Source organism: Mus pahari, chromosome 11 (assembly GCF_900095145.1).
Source record: "Mus pahari chromosome 11, PAHARI_EIJ_v1.1, whole genome shotgun sequence".
Classification (NCBI taxonomy): Eukaryota; Metazoa; Chordata; class Mammalia; order Rodentia; family Muridae; genus Mus; species Mus pahari.
In genome coordinates, this window is record NC_034600.1 from 3,079,447 (window position 1) to 3,100,294 (window position 20,848).

Genomic DNA, 20,848 nt, shown 5'->3' on the forward strand with positions numbered 1-20,848 from the left:
AAAAAAAAAAAAAACAAAAAACAAAAAACAAAATCTATAACCTCACTAGCCACAGGGCAGTGCTTAGGTTTCTAGTGTGAGAAATGATTTGCTCTACGTTAAGTGGGACTTAAGTTCCATTAAGCGGCCGTTGGTTGCTGCTGAGATATAAACACCACTATTACACATTTCAGACACCTTGCTATGTTGGCCATTGTTGTGGTTCATAGGTTTTATGGCTGACTAGGACTATGGGTTGATGTCAATTATATTAATAAAATTGTCATTAGTTGGATGAGCAATTGTCCCAGGTTCCCCAACTTTCACCTACCTTTCTCTTAACACTAAAACCTCTGTGCTCCAACAAGCTTCACTTGAGGGAACACAGACAAATGATCCTCTTAACTGAAGACAATGTCCCTGAGTTTGGGCAACCAGGATCACTGTAGCTCCTGCAGTGCCGACCTGCTTTCCCCATGCCTAGCTTAACTTCGGCTGCCTGTGTAGCTTGCCTCACTCTTGCCTGCTTCTATGTGGTCTCCATATCTCTGGCTGTGTCTCCCGATGACCGTCCTATGTTTTCCCCCTTCGACTTCAACCAGTGAAATTTGAAACAGTTCTCTCCTTCAAGAGAATAGATTTGGATTTTAGTTTTGACAGCACTGCCAGACAGAATCACCTGGACCTAAAAGGGAATGGGCCCATTGACAATCTTTCATTACAGTACCAGGCCTTTCAAACAGCTTTCAGTTTCATGTCTCCCCCTGAGCTGAACTCCATGTTCCTGGAAGAAAGTAACTGATCAGATGCCATATGTCAGCTGTCAGTCTCAGACGGATCCCTGCTGACTTATTTAACAAAGACATGAGTGGACACTGGACAGAAATGAGAAAAGAGGGTCCCCGTGAATGAAGCAGCTATCTATATAATATTCCTGGACCAGTAAACCTCATGTGTGGGTGCCAGACCATAATAGGCAGGCACCACCTGAAGAATGTGCTATAAATGTAATTATGGAGACCTATTCCAGATGACCAGATCTAAGCTGCAGCTTGAAGCTTGAATTGTTCCCTGCCACACCACTATGATCTTGATGCATGGTCAAGGCTGAAATCATATTCTAGAAAATATTTACAAGTTGCCTCTATTATGGACTAAAGAGACAATAAGAAAGTTTCTCAGTCATTAAGGACAAGAAGCTTAATTCCATGTTTGCAGTTATAATCAGACATCATTCATTTACTGAGCCCAAGACTACTCCACTACAGTCAGAACATATGCGTGAGATAGGCAAGCATGCACAAGTCAGACGAGCAGACTTACTGGGATTTCTATGAAGCTGGCTACTCCTGGCCAGTGCAGTGTGAGGACTTATTGTTGTCCTTGGTCTGGGATCTCACCCATGCTTTCACAGCTTTGAAGTGTGCTGGATCTCTGTGTTGTGTGATTGCATTCCTATGTAGCAAACAAGTGAGAATTCCCTTGGATTTCTCTGTTAGCATAAGCTACACATCTCATGCTTTGTTTAAATGGTGCTCTGTGCTCACGGTTCAACCCTGTGGTTCCTACAAGTCCCTGCCCCTTCAGGCTATTGGCCACTGTTCAGAAATCTGTGCATATTCTCCTTTTGTATACAAAGCAACAAACAGGTGCACCACCTATGGGTATATCACAGGGAAGATATTTTCCCCCCACTGTCTTTTACTACTATCTCAGATTATCCGGTGTCGAGTCAGCCACACATTATCAGCTTGAGTCCACACTGCAACTTAGCTCACTCTCCATCTGATGACAGATGCTTCCCCCAGAGACTTACTGTTATGTCATGGATGCAATGGCTCTGTTCTAGGACTCAAGGTCATGTGTTGCATACATCCTCGCTGGGCTTGCCCCAAACTTCTTACACCTCATCCCTATTCTTCAACACACAGTGTCAATAAAGTTGAGGTTCCAAAAGGCTGAGCTAAGGGGATCATAACCAATCATTACTGATTTGGGCACATCTCTGATGTCACCTTTCTATGGCACCTGACATTTATCCACATCACCAGATCGACACTCCTGTGAGTAGGAGGAATTGCTTTAGGAAACTAAAGCATTTTGTCTTCTCCCTGTGGGGAATAGAATAGAAGATAGTTTTTGTTTCTGTTTTTATCAGAACTATGAGAGGCTATTTGAACTTTGAATTCTAGTGTCCTACAGTTAAGTTTAGGAGGCAGTTCCCTAAGTCTCCACAGAGTTCATGAGCCACTCTGAAATTCACATGGCGGTGTCTGTTCTTATGAGCCCCGTTTGTCTGTCTGTATGATGCCACTCACACAACAGTCTAGTAATGTGTTCCGTAGGTTAACACTACTGCTTGTGACATCTGAGAAAGCAAGCGGGCAGTAGAACCATGGCCTCTGTTTGCACTTTTTTTCCCACCTTCCTCTCTGGCATGTCTGCTGTCTGCTCATTGCCTGGCCTTGAAGGTAACTTAATGTGATGAAAGATCCTAACATCAAGGGTAAAATATCAAAACTAGTCTGGATGGCTACCACTGTGGGTCATGTGAAGGTTGTATATGGTTTGCTGCAGGCGAGGCTCGGGGAACACGGTAGAGGAGTGTCTGAAGAACGTAAGAGCCAGAGGATCAGGGAGTTTACTGTGAGATGGTGTCTCATAGTAATACCAGAAGCTACACCCCCCCCAAAAAAATCCCATGAACATGACTGCCCAAATATAACTTGAACAAGGATGACTCCAATGGGCATGCCAAAGTGGATAGAAAAAGCCCATGAGGTCTTCATCACACACAAAGAGCTGTAGAAAACTTAGTAAATCTGAGGAGGAAGAATTCTTCCCCCAGGGGACAGCATCCTGGTTGCTTCTCCAGTACTTGATAGTCAGTCCTGAAAACATACATACACGTGCCATCATGCCGACTCGATAGGTTCTATTTATGGAAGTAGATGTATATACATGTACATATATACATGCAATAGCAGTTAGGTATTTTTAAGGCCATGAATTTGAAGGCAAGCAGGGAGAGGAAAGGGAGGAGAGATACTGTAATTGTAGTATAATCTCAAAACCAAAAATATCTGATGCTGGTCTGCAGTGTGAAGACTCAGAGGCACGGGCAGTGGGGGACTCTAGATGTGTGCTGGGATAATATGCTCTGCCTGAGCCACTCATGAACTTCAGGGTCTGCACACACCCCCTATAGGCATGTCTGCAGAGCTTCTTAAAATTATGTTAGTTGATGTGGGAAGACCAAGCGCTCCCTGGATTGGGTCCTAAATTGTATAAGATGAGGAAAACTAGATTTCTTTTCTCTCTCTGCTGTTGACTCTTCGATGTCTAGCCTTTTCAAGGTTCCTCACCTCACATTCTCTCTTCCCCTCCAGTCTTGTTTGCCTTTGCTAGATGGTTATTTGACTTCTCCCATGACCTGTTCTGTCTCTGATCTTTGTCCTCTGCTTACGTGACAAATGGGGCAGGTCCCTTTCTCCCTGAAGTTTGAAGCACATATCTTCACAATGTTTGAAAGGAAAGAAAGCAAACCCTTAACATCTGCCTTTCACTCCTAATGTCCCGATTCTCCTGGAGACTGGAGGAGACCCTCAGGAAAGTGCTGTAAGAGCGAAGAGTTACACAAAGCTTAAGTGGAATATTAATATTGCACGTGCTTAACATGTCCCAAACTTCACAGGAAGTAAAGAAAACGGGGTGGAGCGCCCCGGATCCAGAGTCAGCATTATTTTCTGAACTTGGGCACTATAGTAAAGTTCATCTCACACCTCTCTGTCCAGTGTGTGTGGGGGCTTGGAGGATACATGCTCTTTTCTCCACAGCTTAAATTTGGAACCTGTTGCTCATCTGCAGGTGGGCTTTGCTAACATCACTTTGGTTATTATCCACATCTTAGTCTTAGCCCCTTCCCATAACTCTCTCTGTGGCTATGTATTTTTCATAGAGCCATACTGTGCTGTCTATTTTAATCTACGAGAAAGCACACACTGCTCCTCAAAGCAGAGTTTCCTCCAGCTCTGGGTAAGGGCTGGTGTTTTCATATAAATAGCAAGTTTTAAATCCATGTCAGGTTAGCTGGGGTTGTCTAAACACTGGAACCTCCTGACCAGCTGACAGAACAGGGTTTCCACACAGAAGGTGGTATTTAAGAAGCATCCTGTCCCTGGGGCTTTGATACATTCCTTGATCTTTCCCCCTGATAGCAAGTGATAAAGACTCTTTCAGTATTTTTTTTTTTTAAGCAACAAAGGGCCAAAGGCCTTAGCTCTACTCTTTCCATTTTAAAAATCATTCTGTTTCAAATTAGCACTTGAGAGTTGAGCAAGGAGAAAAGAGACCACTGTGACAGTGTACCCTATGCTGAAGAACAATGACATACAGTGAACGTGACATCAGTTTCACAACCCAGAGCTTTCCCTGCTGTAAAGCAATGCCGGCATGGTCAGAGACTCTGTGAATGCAGAAGAGACCACAGTATCCTTCAGTGCTTAAGTGGTGTGCAGGCGAGGCAGGGCCCTGACCCTCGCCCTGACCCTTATGCATTTAACAAGCCTCAGTTTTTAACTCTCTCTTCCCTGGAAGCCTGTTTCCTCTTTGGCTTGGAGGGCAGTCTTGTCAAGCACAGTGCAGCAAATGTGGGTATCTGGGAGAAACACAGAAAATGTGCCAAGTATCTTGTGACATACTATTTTCAGTCATAGGATAGGACCATCTTGATATACAACAGCTTATAAATATTTCAGTTTCACCGAAAAAAAATTTTTCTCTACAGCTTTCAGTTTTCTTTTTTTGTTGTTGTTTTTTGTTTCTGTTTGTTTTTTTTTGTCTCTGTTTTCTTCTTCATACTTCAGACACAAACTATCTGATGAGAAGAGTGAGTTTCACAATGACACTTTGGACCTAAAGAATGGATACATCTTCAATGAATGGAAGAGCGCCAGTTCTCCAGGACACTCATGTTTCTGTCTGATGCTTCTCTCCTCCGCCTCCCAGCCCAGCCTTATCTCTGACTTACCTCTCTGACTTCTTTAGTGGGAGCATCAGCAACAATGATAAAGTGCTTATTCCTATGTCACCTAATCTTTCTTTTCCCATTGTCCTTGGCCTAAGCAAATCATCAGGTAGCAATATAATCTGTACAACGTGCACATGGTACATTTCTTTGTTTTGAAGCCATGCCTTCCATTTTGCTGCCTGCCAAAGATGCCTCAAGGTTTTCTTGGTGACTTCTCAGGCTGTTTGCAGCAACTGTTCCTGGTGTGTGTAGGGTGTCAGTCTTCCGTAGGGTGTGTAATGAGCAAAACCTTGCCTCCATCTGCAGTCTGTCTGCTGTTATTCCCTGTGCTCTGCAGAAGTCTTTCTGATTTCCCAGAGCCTTACTTGTCAATTCCGGGTACCATTTCCTGGGTGACTGATGTCTTCTTCAGAGAGCCCTTGCCCTTGCCTGTCTTGAAGAGCTTCCCCCTGCGTTTCTTCCCGCTCTTTTGAGTTGTGGAGCATACCTGGAGGCCTTTCTTGTGTTGTTGAGTGGAATTTTGTACAGGCTGGGTTTTCATATTCATCTGCTGGAAAATGGATACAGTGGAAGCTCTTCATCTCATTGTAATAAATGAAATAACCCCCAAATCTGAAAGATAATTATCATTTTCTTTATTTCTTCTGTGGATCCTCATTGTTGTATACACACACACACACACACACACATGTGCATGCACGCACACACATACACATTCCACACTAAAGTATGTAGAAGGGAAATGAAGAGAAAGCAAAACAAAACAAAACAGAAAAACAAAAACAGAAAACAAACAAAACCAAACCTGGCATGAAGGAGAAATAACAAAGGGCAGAAAGGTTGGTAAGGAGGTGAATGTAAACAAAGTATGGGATATACTTGAAGTTATCTTTATGAAACTAAAGACAACCTGCAATGAATACATGCCAATGACAGATATTCAGCACAGATGCACATCCCTCGCCGTGCCTTGAACATCCTCTTTCCATTCCTGTCCAGGCGTGCTCTGCATATATGTTCTGTGAAAGCAATCAAGGCTCTCTCCTGCACGAGGCATCCCTGCTTTTGTTTGAGCTCAAAATATCCCTCTCCTTGAAGGGGTGTGTCCATGGCAACAGCTGAGCATCCCTGATGCTTCTCTGTGCATGTTTGCAAACCAGGGCTCTGTTTTGTACAGAAGAGCAAGTGAATGGAGTGGATGTATTAGTAATTTTTTTTTTTTTTTTTTTTTTTTTTTTTTTTGGTTTTACAAGAGAGGGTTTCTCTGTGTATCCCTGGCTGTCCTGGAACTCACTCTGTAGTCCAGGCTGGCCTCGAACTCAGAAATCTGCCTGCCTCTACCTCCCAAAAGCTGAGATTAAAGGCGTGCGTTCTTATTTCTTATTTCTCCTACTCCTGCAGCTCAGAACTATTTACATTCTTGAGAGATGGGAGGTGGAAAGCCAAAGGTGTCTGTATTACAGGTCTAAGGACTTCAGTCTTCTCAGTCTAACTCAGGGGAAGCCGATCGGCAGATCCAGATCCACTTGCGCAAGTCAGCTTTGGCTGCAAGGGGTTAACAGGAGCACAGTTCTGTTCAGTGCCTTTGAGCCCCCCCCCCCCACACACACACACTCACACTATGGAAAGGGGCTGAAGGGCTCCTGGCTGAAGCTGTGTGGTTGCTTGACAGTGCCAGATGGATGAGAGACATGTTTTACAAACTAAAGCGTTAAGTTTTAAATAAGATAGAGAATCCTTGAGAATTTAGGTGCACAAGCAATACGTGCCTGACACAGTTTTAGCTAAAATTTATATTAAAATGCCAGAATTGAGCTAGGTATCAGGTTGGCAGTGGGAAGGACCCACACCTGCCCCATATTTTAGCGTGAGTGATTATTCAGGCAAGCACTCTGAGCTAGCAGTTGAAAGCCATTCTGAATAAATTGCATTCTGATAAGTATTCGCCTTGAATACCAAGTTCCCTGCCTTAAATCAACACAAAGTGAGGAGCGGAGCTCAAAGGAGAAGACACTGCTTAACAGGGAACCCCACCTCCAGCTGCTCTTGTTGTTTGTGATAGATAGTTTTCTATAAATGTAGTATAAAAGAGGATACCCTCGCTTCCTGAATGCTAGATACGTATTTTTTTTTTTTTTTTTTTTTTTTTTTTTTTAAGTCAAATTCAGTTTGCAAAACACTCCAGGCATGAATGGGCCAATACACCCAATGGGGCTGTTCTGGATTAGATTAATGTTCTAATGGAAGAAAATTTAGGTTTTCAATTTTGGTCCAGCTGCATGGCTTTTGTTTGTTAATAGATGTGTTGTTTCAACCACATGTGTAGAATAGCAGAGAGGAATTTATCACTGGGCCTGTGCACCTCATGTGTCTGGGTAAGGCTCATGTTCTGGAGAGGGCCAGAAGGAGAGAGCTTTGCCCAAAAATCAGGGGTCCCCGAGGCCTCAAGATATTTAAGCTTGCAAGAGATTCTTCTGCATCATACGTTGTGGCTGTCAGCCATTATCTAGGCCATTATCAGTGGGGAAAAAGGGGACTGTCCTGAGGAGAACTTGTCTGAAGAGTGCTTCAGATTACAGAGACTCACAACTGATGTCATTTGTAAACTTGGCTCGCTGGCCCACTCATTCCTAGGAGACCTGGAAAGGTTCTGTGTTAATTACTCCTCTGTTGCTGTGCTAAAACACCCAGGACGAAACAACAGATAGAAGGATGAGTTTAGTTGGTTTGAGTTCTCAAGGGTTATAAGAGTCCGACAGAGAGAGAGAGAGAGAGAGAGAGAGAGAGAGAGAGAGAGAGAGAGAGAGCTGAATGAACATAGCACAAAGTTTTTGCTCACAAATCATGCCCTATGTGACCTACTTCTTCCAGCAAGCCTGCACCCTTAAGTCTCCCCCAAACAGTACCCTAACTGGGGCCCCAAGTATGCAAATTCCTCTATAAAGACTGCCTCTCATTTAGAACACCACACAACCCTTGCTTCTTAAGCCTCACCCTTCGGTGCCATATGGAGCCAAGTATAAAGTCGGGTCGTACATTTTAATTATGCATTGCTTAGACAAAGTTCTTCGTAATCAATAACTTGCTTTTAATTTATTGACCATCCATGAATCTTTTAACATTAATTGAATGCACTTGAACCTATAGCATAAATTACACTTACATTCTTCCTCTAATGCTGGGATCTGTACCTATAAGCAGCAGCTGACGTGACAGCATCCCATCATGGAGTTGGACTGAACACAGTCACACATAAGAAAGATTCTCAACCGGAGAATATGTGGGAGTTTGGCCAGTGAGTGAGCACATGAGAGATACATCGGGAGACTCTTTAAAATTCCAATGCTTTGCTTAAATATTTTAAATATTTAAATCTCCCCCCACCTCCAGATAACACTTGTCTGGATGCTATTTATTGGACTGTTGAACGGTAGAGAGGGTAATGGGAGGAGAGGGCAGAAGACCACGTGTCTCCTCTCTATTCAGCAGGTGCCTGTCTTCCCAGTACAGCACACTCCTGCCTGTGTGCAGTATGGATGCCTTAGACCTCTAATCTACGAGACTGGTCCTCACTCACTGAACTCAGAGAGACACGGCGCCCCTTTACCTGCCTGACTCCCCTTCAACTGGGGTCCTGAGGAACTTCTGTCACCGGGTTGTGACAAGGTGCTGTCCTGTTTGTCTCTACCCCTCACAGAGAATGAGGTTGTTGGCTCACTCTCTCTTATTCACAGAGTGGGATACATTCATCTGAGGTGGCAATGACGCACAGGGGGACAACACTGTCCTTGCTGAGTGAGGGTCTAGAAGCACTCACTCGGGAAAAACAACACAAGTTGGGTCTGGGAAGCACATGAATTGAGTTGGTGTTACTCTGACTCAAGCAGGAGTTGATCAGACATTGAATGTCACAGGTAAGGAGCTCACTGGGGGGCCAGGAGGCTGCAAAACCTTTGCCAGGGATAGCTTAGGACACCTTTGCCCTTGCTTGTTAGCTCTGGATAGACACATGTGTGCCTTTTACCCTTCACCTGTTGTCCTAGAACCTGAAGTCTTCTGCATATCATCCCTCACTTGGCTCATGCAGCCTTGCCGTCATCATCAAGAAACATTATCCTAAAGGATGTCGCCCCAAGCTAACATGGGTAGAGGGAGGGTCTGTGTATCAGACTCAGACCCTCTTGTTTGTAAGGTAAGCACTCTACTGACTGAGCAGACATCAATGTATTTCTGAATCTACATAGGCTGATGCAGAGTCACGGTTCTGGGATAAAAGAGTCCATGTAAAGTTCCCTGAGCTAAAAATGCTTAGGGACCAAGTTTCTACTCTTAGGTTACGCTGGAACACATCTCTTTTTGAAAAGAGATGTTGTTAATATTTTTGTTGGTGTTATATTCACCATAAAACCTATAGAAAGCACTGCGTGGAGATGTTAAAACGGGATCAGACAGGGCTAGAGGTGTATCTCTGGGGTAGCTAGCATACTTATCTGGGGAGTACAGACCCCCCCCCCCGTATCACACACACAGACAAATATAAATAAATAAAATAGATCAGGGAAAGAGATGTTCTGGAGGTCATGCGGAGGCTGGGGAAGCTTTCTAGTCTTCTTGAAGGGACGTATTCAGGCAAGAGGCAAAGATACTGAGCAGAAGTTCAATGAGCAAATCAAAATGAACTCTCCAAAGAAAGGATGGCTCTGCCCAAAGCAGGGACCAGCCTAGTGGGCCTTGTGGTAGACTCAGAATATTCGTGAATATGCATGAGTTGGGTGACTTAGTCATGGTAAGCTGACACCTTTGCTTTTACAAATCATGGTAGACCAGGTCATTCTTAGGGCATTTCCTCTCCTGCTCTCCATGAACAGTAAGTGTGTCAAAACCACAGTGCTTTTCAGGATGTAGATCCTTGGTACCAGCACACATGTGGGAGAATGCCCTGGAGCACTAGGTTCTGAGACAGAGGGGAAAACTTAGCTGCAGTGTCAAGGATGCTTAACTACCGAGGGGTGTTCTGACAGTGTGCAGACACAGCTTCCAAGGGTCAGATATAGTTCTTCAATTACTCCTGTCTGACTCCTTGCCTGCCTGGTGTCATTTCCCCTTATATTCATTTTAACCCTAACATTTGTTTTCACTGTCATAGGAAGAAAAGGGTTAAAGCACTCAACTCGAGGTCACCCATCACCCAGTGATCAGTGGGCAGAGTCCTTGAGCAAAATGGCTGGGAACGGAGCTGTCTTTGGGGGGCTCTTCAGTGAGAATCCTATTTTAATAAGTTCCTCATTTCAGTGTAATGTGACCCTTTCCACATCCTGCTAGATGAGTGGACAGAATAGGCTGTCTCTGGGTTTATAGCGATCACTGTAATCATGAGTGATGTTTTCATCTGTGGAGACCACAGGATCTGCCGAAATATGCAGGGCTGCCCTGATGAACTTGCTAGTCTCGGGGTTGCTTAATGCGAAACTCAGACATGATTCTCTAAGCACACATTGTTACCGGGAGTTAAAGATATTATGCCATCATTCAGCGATGTAAAGCTGAGCTGAAAGTATTTGCATGCACCACAAGGGAATACCTCAGCCTTCACACATCCCGTGGCAGGAGCTGCGTGAGTTTCACAAGGCAGTGTGCAGCTCAGAGTCCACACCTGTACGTGCATATTGCCCAGGAATGCTCATAATTGCATCAGCAGAGTCCAGCAGCATCTGTCCACCATCCAGACGGTCCCCATCGTGAAGGGTCCAGACTGCAGCTCCCTGTCAATCTCAGCCTGTGCGTCTCCTCTGTACAGTTTATCTGTATTCCATATGCAAATTCTCCAGTGAATGATTTCACTGTTTGGTAAGCTAGGCTGCACCTGTAACATGTGAGATTGAGTTAAAAATGACAAGCAGACAAGAACCAGGCATATTATCTTGACAAACTCAGCCTCCGAAAATTACCCTGGGCCTGAATTATTAAAATAGCAAGGAATATTTCACTCAGCATTGCAGAATGATCCTAATTGTCCACTTTAGCTAAATCCTTTCAGTCTCTGGGTTGGTCAATTTACATCGGTGGCTTGAAAATTCCTCAAATCCCATTAGGGAAGAGTGGAATAGCAGTCCATCGCACCCTCATTTATTTTAATAACCTGCCAAGCAGACATGAAAATGTTAACGTTGGGGGCTGCAACACGACAGGGTCCTGGCTCATCACAGACACTTTTTAATCCGGTTAAAATACTTTCTTTCTTCCTTTCATGTCTTCTCAGGTAAGTGGTGAACTAATTGTCAATTTACTAATTTCTTTGGCATTATTATCAATACTGAGACAAGGGACGCTTGCACTGTTGAGGGAGAGATTTATTCCTTTCACAGTTTCTGCCAGCTGATGGAAAAATTACCCTGCAATCAAGAGAGAATTAAATGCATATGATTCGCTAGGTGTTTGGTAAGTAAATGCTTCTTTCAAGAGCTGTTTGTTGGGAGTGTTGGTTGAACATCACTGTACAACATCATCTGGCTGTTTGTGGTTTGTAGTGCACAAGTCATCGTGACAGTAACTATCATGCCTCCAAGTATGTACCTTGTGCTGCAATAGCTTGAATATATGTGTGTACTCAAGTAGTGCATATATAATGTCCACGTATAGAAAAAACTGCCAATCTCTCCACAGTTTGGGATATACTGATTTCTGCATTTTGACTGCTACCCTTGTAAATTTTAATCATCTTACCCATGACTCCACAGTGGTTTCTTTGGATAATAGCTTTTGAAGCAATATGAGTTACAGGCTTTATATTGCGAATCATTTGACTTGTCCTGAAATATGTCTTTTAGATTACTTTGTGAAGAGTGCTCATAAAAGGAAGGCCAGGCCGAGGCAGGCCTGAGTCTGTGCTAAAAGGTTCAGTAGGAAAGAGTGACATGGTGTCTGCTGGAGGGTGCGGTGAGTGTTCCTCTTTTACTCCCTCTTCTGCCCTGAGGACAGGTGACCATGTCCCCACGGCTCCTGGGGTGTTCTTCTGTAGAGTTATTGAATTTTACTCTCAGAAGAACTCAGGGCATGACACAGAGATAGGTCTGCATTTTGAGCAGGTAGAAGAAACATCTCTGAAGCCACTAGAGCTGAGTGATTTGGGGCTTGGTGGGATTTAGGGAGCATAACTCTCGTCACATATCCGGAGAAGTTCAATTGTGAGCTTGTGCTCTTTGTGTCAATTGATTTTCCCAACAAAGGGATTTCTTCAGTTTCCAAAGCAAAACCTTTGTTCTCAACATTGGATACCTATTGACAAATTACAGGATGCCTTCAATTTGGGTATATGAAAAGTTCAACATATTAGGATCTACTTTAATGGTGGAATCCTCCTTCAGCAAACCCAAGGGTGTGGCTTCAGTTCCCAGGAGTGAGGAAAATCAACATATTGGCTTTGTTATTTTATTATGTTCACTTTCCCTCATAGTTTAAGAATCACTTCACTATCAATTTCATTTTTTTTTTTTTTTTTTTTTGGTTTTTCGAAACAGGGTTTCTCTGTGTAGCCCCGGCTGTCCTGGAACTCACTTTGTAGATCAGGATGGCCTCGAACTCAGAAATCCACCTGCCTCTGCCTCCCGAGTGCTGGGATTAAAGGCGTGCGCCACCACTGCCCGGCCTCACTATCAATTTCAAATTCAAATTGTTTTTCAGCATTATACATCTTGGTATCTTTGCCCCTTTTCCCAGGGCAGAATCCGTTTTGGCACTTCAGGCAAGACTGCTGTTCCTAAGCAGGGCTCCCTGAGCAGCTGAAGTGTCTGAAGCTGTGAGACATGCTCAGGTGGTCAGAGACCTCCCACTCACTGTTGAAGCACCAGCAGATGCTCCCCAAACTGTTACGCTGACTAAAATGCAAGCAGGAGCAAAGTCCTCACAAGCTGCATTCTATGTGTTGACAAATGGACTTAAAGGTTTTATGTGAAAGACAAGATACATACTGTCATCCATAAGATCTGGAGGAAGCACAACAAATGTTGAAAATTTACAACATTCCATCCCAAGATGAAATGCAAAAAATGATAGCAAGATAGCAGTGTAGGGTGGAATGTGAGTCAATCAAAGAGAGAGCAAAGCCCAAGCACAGGCACATATACACTGTCTGGCCTTTATCCCCAAACAAAGAAGAGGAGAAAGAAGGAGGAAGAGGAGGAGGAGGAGGAAGAGGAGCATCAGGAGGAGGAGGAGCAGCAGGAGGAAGGAGAAAGGAGAAGAGAAGAAGGAGGAAGAGGAGGAAGTAGAGGAGGAAGAGGAAAAGGAGGAAGAGGAGAAGGAGGAAGAGAAGACAGAGAAGACAATGGTACAATGGTGACAGTCAGGACGAGTTTCACAAACTATGATGGAACAACTGAGGTTTCTATTAATCAATCCAAAAATGAAAAAGTATACACACACACACACACACACACACACACACACAAATATCACATTTCTCACAGAACAACCCAAAGGGATCACACATCTATATGCAAAATATAAACTTATAAAACTTCCAGAATATCTGAGGTAATAAATAATTGAGGGAATGCCACTAAGGACATGGGGTGGCATCACACATCATAGGAGTGAGTGTCAGGTTCCTTTCCAGGTCATGTGACATGTCTAGTCATAGGATCCTGAGGCCAGTGATGGTGCCCGGGATGTCTCCCATCTTTTAGAGCTATCCTTAAATTCAAATTGAAAGTGTTTGCTTAGTCTCCTGGCAATCACGCCACTAATGCACGAGTAGGCTTGTATAGCCAGGCCAGTCATTATTGTAGCTCTTGGAGTTTACAGTCAGGCTGTATTGATGAGTAATGTTTTCTTCTGGTACCACACATGGCACTTCCCAGCCCTGTGAAAGGTAGCCAGTATGGATAAACCACTCTGGTGAGTACTAGCTTCATTTCCCCGTGTCCTATGATGTGTGTATGTGGCATCTTAAAATACTTGAAATATTTCATATCCAATCTGTGCTGCCATATATTCTTGAGTGTGTGCTTTTCTATTGGAGCATGGCCAATTTATCAGACACGATTTCTTAAAGTAGACGGTCTCTCCTTCTCCTGGTGGCTACCGATTGCCAGTATCTCCCAGATAAACCTGAGAGCTTGTGCCCATCAGATCTCCAGATACAGAGGATCTAATGGCCATATATCGCTTCCTTGGGCACTGCACATATGTGGGACACCTACATACATGAAGACAAAAATAGTCATCCTTAAAATTACATGCACACAAGCTGTATTAAATGGATTCAGCACATTGCATTTATCCACTTGTCCACTTATGTATTTGATTATAAAAAGTAGAAAACCAGCTGTTTAATAATGAAAAATAAGAGAACACCTATAAAGGAATTTAAAATAGGAATCAATACATTATTCACAACTCAATCCCAGTTACGTATTTAGTGGTTATGTGGGGTTCATGCTAGAACCTCATATGATAGAATAAGTTTATTGAAATCTGTTTCAAGTTCTAAAATTAATCAGTGAAACAACGAACAAAGCTTCTCCAGATTTAATACCACTAGGATTTACTTTCTACCACAGAGACAGTTGATTTCTGAACGGAAAACTCTGCCTGCAAGAAATTTGCTGCATAAGAGATGAAGGATGGGGGAGCAGCCTGGTCAGTGGCTGATGATACTTGCTGACCTGGATTCAGCCTTCAGCATCAGCATCACAGGGGAAATGAATGCTGCCTTCCTCAGCGGTAAGTGTGCAAGTCTTTCACCACTTACATCTGAACCTGTATTAAAGGTTTGGCCAACAGAGAAAGAAAATAAAAAAAATAATAATAATAAAAAAAAAAAAAAAAAAAAACATGAGACACATGCAGAGAGGAGGAAGGAAGCCGTCCATTCTCAAAGGATGTGCTCATCAACATAGAAGTCTCAGAATTACCAGAGTGACTGGAGCCAGAGAGTAAGCTCATCGTAGGAATATATAAAGTGTGTTTATTGCTGTATACATCATTCTTTGCAATGCCAACCCATAAATTATTTTTTAATGATTTTAATAATGTACTTTATCCTATGCTTTTCATTTTAAATAGAAAGTAATTTATGAGTTTTTAAAATTGGCGTTTCCTCTTTAGCGAGCTTTCTCATTGGGTTGAGACCCAGTGCAGTGTGAACTACGCAACACACTGACTGGCCTTAGGGTTATTTCGTTGTTTATTTGCTCTTCCTAATGTGAGTAGGTCCCATGTTATAAGGTTGAGGATATCCTACACCACTTGATCAGACCTCAGAGCTTCTTTAGACACCATAATGTTTTATTCTGTGTTCAAATGGTCCGCATTTGGAGGCTGCAATCATTTTTAAGAGCATCCCAAGTGGGAAGGCATTCTGTTTGTATGATGACTGAAAACTGTATAGTAGTATACAGGGTGGATCTTACCACTCGGAGTGACTCTGTATTCTGTAGTTAGTCTCAGAAGTGAAACTACTTCTTTTAACTTAATCAGAGAAAGCAAGTTAAAGGAGGGTAAGAAGTGTCAAAAATATATCATAAAAATCTAATGTCATCTCTCTGGGGAGTTTGAACTTCAATGGTAAAGGCAATATACACACATTTTGTATTTATAAAACAGAAAACCCAAGGCCTATTTAAGTTATAGTAAACTAAAAATAATCAATAGCTCCCATGGAGTAAAACTAGATACACTGTGCTGCACCACGGTTGCGTGCATAAAGGTTTGGAACATACACTTCATCCATGTGTTTGTCTATGTGTGCATATTTCACGGTGTGGCTGTGAGCAAGCAGTGGTGTAAGTGTTGAAGAATCTGTAGCTTTCACATACTCATGCTCTAATACTCATGCTCTAATACTCATGCTCTAAATATACAGGAATACTTTTCATTTATCCCATCAGACTCGGAGAGAACACTGCAGCTTCATCCCCTTAAATTTCAGGTGCAGTCGTCGACAGGTTGTTTTGAATGGAAATCAGCATCTCTAGAAACAGCTTGGCTGCTTGCTACAGAAAATAAAATAAGTAGGCATCAAAGTGCTTAATAGATTTTAAAAATTGAATATGGCAAAATAAATGGCTTCTAATCCTCCTATAATGTGAATAAGTAAGTGTGGGCCTGTCCCAGACCCCGTGCTGTCTCTGGGTGTCTGTCTCTCCGCATCACCTGTCAGCAGTGACTCCATGTAAATGAGCAGGGGAGCTTTCCCTTACATCTCTGCTAATCCGCCTGGTTCCTCTAATCATGCTACACAGAAGCCAATATCTATTTCCATCAGGCAGATAGGATCTCCTAAGGAATTAAAGAGGTTTTCCACTTAGCTCTGTGCTGGCCGAGGACAGGGCTGTGATCTGGGCTTCAGGGATTTCTCATTATGCACCGGCGCTCCCTGGATCGAAGAACTGAGTTCTGGCTACTGGGTGTTTAATCCTCTTGTGGTCCAGGTCAGAACTTCTAGTTATTTAAGATCTGTGATTACTCAGCACTTGGCTTTTGATTGAGTGAACTTCTGAGGACAGCACAGGACCGTGATTTCAAGTTAACAGTTTAAAGAAACTGCTGGGAGAAACAGATAGGAAAGCCCTGTGATTAAGCTAACTATCCCTTTTTAATTGGCTTTCTGAAGCCACCTGATGCTTAACTCTTCATGTGCCAATAAAAAAAGAAATTACTCAAGTGAATGACTTTAATGTTTTCCCCTAAGAGAGAACTTTCCTTGAGATTCACAGGACCCCCGGCGGGTTTAGGACTGGGGAAGCTCAGCTTTGGCCAAGGGCAGTGATCGATCGATGAGGAGAAGGCTTAACCCTCAAGCTGAAACAGATTTCTAGCAGTGAGAAATCACTTCTGTGGACAACTCAAACATCAGGGGTAAACTAGATATGAGGTCACCATGATAATACAGTTGGCAAAAAGAGTAGATGCATTAAAAATACGGTATTAAGACACTCTGAATAAAACACCCTGTTCTTGTTTACAAGGAGGGAATATACAGTAGACAAGTTCTTACGTATGTTTTGCTGTGTTGCTTGAAGAGGAGGCTTTGGTGTTCTTTCCCAAGACCTAGAAGGGGCTCAATTTATGGTGCACATTTCTTCCAGCTGAGAAACTGAGTCCCAACTGCTCGGGAACAAGCCTGCCTTCCACCCTCCTTTCTGTCTCTGTCATCTCTGTCTCTCTGCCTCTCTGTCCGTCTCTCTGTGACCCCCTCTCCTCACCTCTGTGGAACCCAGGGTCACCTGGGGGCCCTGATAACATGATAACCTTCCTGTCTCATCCTTCTGATTATGGGAATAGAGGCATAAGCCACCACAGCAAACCAGCACTGAACTCTTGGACACATTGTTCTATGTTCCCTTTGGGGCTGCAGTCCCAGTGATGAGATATTGAGATTTTTAAAGGCTTAGGCACAGAACCTTTACTTTTATTTCAAATCTAATGGAATAGAAAGCAGAGAAACAGTATATACTTCACACACAGTAAACCTGTGCAGCAATAATAATAAGAAGAGGTAGGTAAGGCCCAGACTGTGGTCAGAAAGATAGCTGGCATGGAAACAGGAACGTCTGAGATGACGGAGAAAACCAACATGAGTATCCTCTGAGTGGCATGTTTTCCTTACACAGACAGATACAGACAATTCCTGACCCTTATAATTGATGAAACCTTTGTGTGATTCAATACATCAGATTGTTAAAACAGAGCACTTGGCATTTCACCTCCAAGCGATTCTGAATGGACACTCGTGCAGCAAGTCTCCCTCTCAGCAGAGTGTTATCCCTTCAACCAGGAGAAGACAAACCAAGGTGAGCACACAGAACCTCAGCCCAGAGCAGCTACAGAGCATTCAAAGGCAGGAAGATGAGGGCCGAGGGAAGTTGACACTTGAAAGAAAATGGCCAAGTGTAAAATGCCTTTTGCTATCCAAGGATCACTCCGAGTTAGCGCCACCTAATAGAGAAATAACAAATCAGGACTGAGAGGCCTCAGGAGTCAGGCTCTGGGACTCCCCAGCAGGGGGGAGTAAGGAAAGATGTACCCTCGGAGAAGGACCCATGGACAGCGTGTTCCCGTTTCCCAGGTTAGAGTTGTCCAATTCCTCATCAGCTCAGGCGCAGGGTGCAGCTCACCCACCCCAACTGATTTCGAGGCACAGGACAGACACGCAATACCAACTTCTTGGGAAGTGGTCAAGCTGTAAACTGCCTCTCATAAGGTCGATGGTCTGTTGCTGCCAAGATTTAATACTAGCCAAAGGAATCTACAAAGAGTCCAGTCTTCGTGGCAAACCTCTGATGCTAGCTAAACTACAGCAGTAGAATGAAATGCTAGGTTTTTCTCATCTCTAGCTGGGAAGTTTTGGCAGTCAGAGGTTGCTGGAGTAAGGCCAAATAAGTTTTCCCCAGGGAAGTGGCAACAGCTAGCTTGACCACCCAGTAGACAGTGCAACTTCTTGTGCAAATGAACAACTGTCGTAAGACACGGAGGGCTAGGATGAGAAAACATTAAACTGGGAAGGGGATACGGTCGAGGAGGAGTTGGGGGGGGGCAACATGAATTAATATGACCAAAATGCATTGTATACATGTATGAAATTCGATAATGTGTAAGAAAAAGGCCTTCACAGCTTCTCAAGTTAAGGAAAGGAAGCTAGATCTATGGCTGTGCTAAAAAATAAAATATTGGGCTGGAGAGATGGCTTTGTTGTTCAAGGCTAGTCTCACAACCAAAGAATAAAGCATTACTAGGAAAGATTATCAAAAGAAGAGAAATCAATCCAGACAATATAAGTACAGTCAATATAAAAACATTTCTAAACTCTGACTCAGGTGACAAGAAGAGTGTGCTGTTTAGAAGCAGCGATTATAAATATTCTCGAAATGTCAAGTCACAAACATAATCAAATAAAGAGAAAAATCACAAGAAAGCCAGCAGGGAAGAAATAGACAACCCAAAACAGAACCATATACAAATACATGCATTGAATAACAGTATTTTAATTAAATTGATGTTGCTAGAAAAATCTTGGAATGAGTCTGCAAGAAGGAAATTGTCACAAAAGCTGAATCCATGTGACATAGCACAGACTTTCATGAAGATAATGCCCATTTAATGTCAAGCCTTGATCTGGACAGATGGATCCAGGTCAGAGCTCTCACCATTTTTACAGGGTCTCAGCTTTGTTCACAGAATTTACCTCTGGTAGTTCAAAACCATCTGAAATGGCATGAGAGATCCCCTTTAGACATGGGCACCTGCACTTGAGTGGGCTCATAGCTCCTACACACATACACACAATTTTTAAGAATTCTAATACATATGATGTTCTAGAAAGCTTGCCCAGTGGTGTCTGGAACACCAGTCAACATTCAGCAACCTTCCTGTTCTCTTCTCCATTAGAATGTCTCAGGAAGGCATCTTAATCAATGAAAATGTGGATGAGGAGATAGATTTCAGAGTAAATTTTGAATTGAAATGAACTCCAGAGCATATTTCATGCACGAGGCAGATATAAAGTCTCATGATGCTGTATGTCAGGTTTGGACAGAGCTGAGGAGGTTTGTGGGAAACTGTCACTCTTCAGACAAGAGTCCTGTGACTCTGGAGAATATGGAGACCAATATGGGATAAATACAGCTGGCAACTGGCCATGTGCTGTGGAAGGAGGACCTGTTGTAGGGCCATGGAAACCATCAGACCGATGAACAGACAATGACTTGCCCAGGGAAACCTCAGCTGACAAAGCCACACTGCTTGGTGAGAACAGGGAATCTGTTCAGGAAAAGTAGGGACAGGACAGGAAGGATCCATGTTTATCATCGGATGGCCATGAGTAGCCACATTTGCAACTACATTACCCACATACACGAAGGAGAGTGACGAATGTGACCAGACCAGTGGGTTTCAGAAAGAAGCGAAGAGCACCGGTAGCCATGGTGACACTGCTTTATCATAGGCTGGAAATGTTCCGTTGAAGACTCAACTGGGCCCCCTACTGTAGAGGGAGCATCTTGACCGGATTCGAGTCTACAGAAGACCAACTTGAGGGAAGGTGCCCAGTGTGGAAGCCAGCCTATGGGAGCTCTGCTGTGGTTCTCACCTCTGACATTCAGAGTTCAGTCCAACCTCACCTAGGAAGTCTAGGGCTGGTCCTTGTAGCAGGGACCTATGGAGGATCTGACAGAGGCAGCCCCTGAGTCTTCATCCTTTTGGGTAGTATGGTTCAATCTTCTCTGAAGTCCATATTCAGTTGTCAGCTCGAAAGGACACTTTAGAGGTCTGTATGTTAACCACTTAGGTGCTCCAGCCGAAAGCCAGGAGTAGCTTACCAGCCAGAGGGTGAAGCCAGACCAACAGTACTTACTCCTTCTCGTCCTTCAGGGGCCTTCAGATGACTGTCTGTTTCCTTAGCATCGTCCCACCTCTGCTGAAAGCTCTGGCTCAGAATCACCCACGTTTGAAGACGTAAAACATGGGTTCACAAAAGGGATCTTCCTTAGGCAGCAGACAGCAAAGGTACCCTCCTTGTTTCCATCCTGAGTTAGTTCCATGTAACTCAGATAACCATCATTTTGCTTTCAGACAAAATCACCCCTGTTCCATGAATGGGGAAGTTAAAGTACAAACTACAGAGCAAAGAAATGGCCATGTTCCTGATATCTTTCTCATTATTTTCAGCCTCCTTATCCTTCCCTCTACAGAAAAATGGCATTCTTTTATGATTTAACACCTCAAGTGAGCTGTTCAGGCCTGCATCTGTGGCTCTCCACTACAGCAGTGGAGGCTCCTCACAGGATGCTGAAAGGCCAGGCTGAAAAGGCTGGGGGGAGGGTCTCTCTCTCTCTCTCTCTC